The sequence below is a fragment of the Drosophila ananassae genome, chromosome 2L (genome assembly GCF_017639315.1).
Source record: "Drosophila ananassae strain 14024-0371.13 chromosome 2L, ASM1763931v2, whole genome shotgun sequence".
Taxonomy (NCBI): domain Eukaryota; kingdom Metazoa; phylum Arthropoda; class Insecta; order Diptera; family Drosophilidae; genus Drosophila; species Drosophila ananassae.
The window spans coordinates 16,830,693-16,834,676 of record NC_057927.1 but is presented as its reverse complement, the minus strand read 5'-3'; the positions used below and the strand labels follow the sequence as shown (position 1 = coordinate 16,834,676).

General features: G+C 42.0%; 1 pseudogene; it reads left to right on the top strand.

Annotated features, from left to right (window-relative positions):
* Nucleotides 1-2,239: 2,239 nt before the first annotated feature.
* LOC26515491 lies at nt 2,240-2,850 on the top strand (annotated as a pseudogene).
* Nucleotides 2,851-3,984: the final 1,134 nt, after the last annotated feature.

Genomic DNA, 3,984 nt, shown 5'->3' with positions numbered 1-3,984 from the left:
CATCTGCAGCTGGCTGAGGTTATGGCTGCCGTTCTGAATGTCTCCCTTACGCATCGAACCCAAAATTGAACAATTAATTAATCTAATTAGGGAGAGGGCTGGCCCTAAGCACTGGGCCAAAAGAAATCTCTACAATGCGCGGGCATGGGCCAAAAAACACTTTTGCTAATTTCATTAATTGTTTGCCCGGTTCTCTCACAGCCGCGTGCCATTTTGCTTACAAGTGGCGCATTTAATTAGACTAATAAAGTAATTCAGCCAGCGAGTGTAAATGAAACAAGTGGAGCGCGAACGGCTCCTGCTAGAGTTGCCAACGCGAACTGCTAATAAAACAGTTATAATTAGTTAGCGAGTAAGGGTATGGGAAGGGGCAAACAAGACGGGGGTTTGGGCCAAAACAGGCTATGTCTGACTGTGGCTGGAGGCCAGCTTTGGCAGCATGATTCTGCCTACACATACATACATAGGGTATATTCTTTTTCCTTGCGGTGTGTTCGTGCCTGGCTCAATAAAATGAAATTATCCTTATGTGTGTTGTGTGTGTGTGAGTGAGTGTTGGTGTGCGTGGGAACGTTGGTTAAATTTGTTGCAAGTGATAAAGTGATTAGCACATTGTAACAGTCGCGGTGTGTGTTTGTTTTATGAGAGCGCCTATGGGTTATGCAACAAAATTTTTACGCTGCATTGGCATAATGACGGCGCGGCAAGCGCATCCGCAGTAAATCCATTTTTAATTAATTTCATAAATCAAGCTCAATGCATATATTTATGAGAATAAATCATGTAATTAACTGGCGCATAGTCACGTGGCGTGCTCTGCGACCTGGGTCAACATATGGCCAGCAAGCAAGTCACCAACGACCGGCGACCAAGCGACCGGCAGCAACTGCAGCCGTAGAGGTCGGCCATGATAAACAAGATATTAACGACTTAATTTACTGCAGCTCGTGTGCCCCGTCGAGTGTCTGCGTGGCCATAAACTGCAGGCACGCAACACAAATATAAATGGATGAATAAATAACGTGAGGCAACGAATAATGCGCCACACTTGCCACTCAAACCTAGAGGACTTACCCAATAATTAAAATAAATTTTTATTTATGTTCACTTAAGCTAAGGTGTAGAAATCCTATTTGTAAAAAGGTAGTATTTGTTCATTGTTTTCGTATAATATTTTAATTATGGTAATTTTTATTGCAATCTTATAGGCCGCATTCGAATGGCAGTAGCGCACTCAACTTTGGGTCTCTTGTGTGAAATTAAAACGCTTAACGGTCGCGCACATACTCCCCCCATTGGCTTCGGCTTCTGTGTACGATAACCGCCAATTTTTCAATAAACTGCAATAAATGTTTATCCATTTATAAGCTTGGTGCAATTCTTCTTTATGTTGCTGTTGTTGTTGTTTGTTTTAAAAGCAAAGGTTGCAAAAAAACGAGTCATTTTAATGGCTGTTCTGTCCTGTTGGGTAACCACGAGCTCTTAACATCGTACTCCCGCAAAGGAAAGCTCTTTTGAAATTAAATTTACCGATTTAATAAAATAAAATATCTTTTACGAATACATTTCTTTACATCAGCGTTTTTGTTCAACCTGAATACACTTTACAGAAACTACTTTTATCTGGCAAGAATTCAACCACCATGAACATACAAATACATCTTGAAAATATTAAAGTTAAGAAAATATTTCAACTTGGCCGCCGTCTATGTTTCCCAGCTTTTCTTTTAATGTAGAAGCCTTGCACCTTTTTACACCAGGTTTACTACACAAGCCAAAGTGTTTCATTATTTTAAACTCTAAAAAGAGAGTGAAAAATTACGATTACTAAATTAATATAAAACAATCACTTACCATATACCAAGGGCAGATGGCAATTGGTCTGTTCCATTTCGCATGAGTTTTTAAAGATGCAGTAACATCGTTGGTTAAATGCACAAACTGGCCAGTCACTCATTTTATTGCAATTTTTGCATCCCTTACGTGCTACTGCTCCCAAATAGTACACTGAAAATGTACGTTAGAATGCTTTTGAGATATAACAGTTGAACCTACCGATTAAAAGAAAGATTATTTTATTCATAGTTTGCTGCAAGAAGGCTGAGTTCTAACTAATCTTTCTGCCAGAGCCACAAATTGTGGAAAATATTGGGTGTGCCGAATGAATTTCAGACAATTTGCATAATCACCGCAGCGTTAAAGCAAGGCCTTTTACTTTATTAGAAGTAAAATTAGAATGGAATTATAATTGCTGTAATACACAGTAGGTCTCTGTCCTACTCCGACAGAGCCAAGAAGTTAGCAATGGATGTTGCATGTTGCTGATGGCACTGGTGTTGCCTTTGCAATTGCCGCCGGGTTAGCCAACTCCCAGCAAGGAAATGAAAACGCCCCCATGTGAGGCAAAAAGCCAACGACCTGGGCAAGGCAGAACAGGAACAGGAGTAGCAAGTAAAAAAAGAAACAAACACTCTAGAGAAGTCATCGTCGGAGCCAGGACACAACGTTGGCCGCCCTGCCGCAGAGCAACTATAGAAAAAGAATGCCCTGCAACTGTGTGCCAGAGTTTCTGTTGGTGTCAGTCGGCAGCTTACAAAATGTGAGCCTGTATCTGTGTGAGAGACGCATGTGTGTGTATGTGTGCGGAGGACGCTCCCAGCTTTTAAGTATAATTTTCCAGAGGCAGAGGAAAAAACTGAAGTCCAGGTGGCAAGAGCTAGACAAAAACTATGTACCCGCCCATACACAGAAGGCAACGGCAAAGGACTTCTACAAGGAATGGGACGGGACTAAACGAGTAGGTGGAGAAAATTTAATATGATTATGTTGAAGTAAATTGCTTGAAACAAATGTTGCATGGGAGCCTGCCCTCTGATCTCCGCCCAGAAGCCCACCTAACTGGATGCCAGACTAGGTTGGTGGGTGGTGACTTGATTCGGTCGGTTGCCAGGCCTTTAAAAAGCAATTAAGGACAATACGACTTGGCCCTCAAAGGCTTCAAACTGTCAACGAGCCGGGGCAACGGGGGAGGGCAGTGAGGAAAAGTGCCTCCATTATTGTGTGGCTAATAAAATTCGTTTTGGGGCTATGTGTGGGTCTGTGCGATAAACTTGCAATATAAATAATAAATTTGAAAAAGTGATCCCAAAATAAAACACCGTATCGAGGTGCTTTTGAAAATTTAATAGAGTTGTGAAAGTTTGCTTGCCCTGTTTGGAACGCAATTCATGGAAAATGGGTGATAAGTGGCCGACGGCACAGCATGTGTTCCCAGGCCAATATTCGCAGGCTTTCAATACCCGAGTCACAAATTCCTGTCAACGTGCCATTTTCCCATGCCTGCCTCCTTGGGCGGATCTGCATGCCACACGATTGGAATTTACGGCTTCGTTTATTGAATTGCAAAAATGCACATAATTCTATGGTGTAGACTCGGCTTTACCCAGAAAGGCAACTACCCCTTTTCTAAGGATGCTGGATTCTATTCGGTATTTCATGTACCTAATTGAGGTAGGCTGATGTGAAAAATATTGAAAATTCGAACAAAAACAGCTAATAACCGACATGAAATTCGCATCGTAAGACTTATTATTGTTGCCTCATTTGCATGCAACAAATTTGATACAGGTTTGTGTGTATATTTACGCCACACACACTCGGTTGTTGGCCAACTGATGGCACCACTGCAACTAATTATCAAATGATGCGCGCAGACAGTGGCAGAAACAGAAACAATGCCAGGCAAGCGCGGTAGCGACAACAATGCCGTCACTGTCGGGGGATGTGGCATGCCGCTGTCTGGCGTCGCCAAATCAATTGGCATGCCTAGGCCACGTCAACAGCCCTCTGCCAATGATAATTTAATTGCACATTTCATTTTAATGAAATTCAATTAAAATATAAAATATTTTTCAATTGGATCACTGAAACGACCAGCATCCGCCCCGTGGCACGTAATTAAATTAATCAGTCATGCTTTCACTC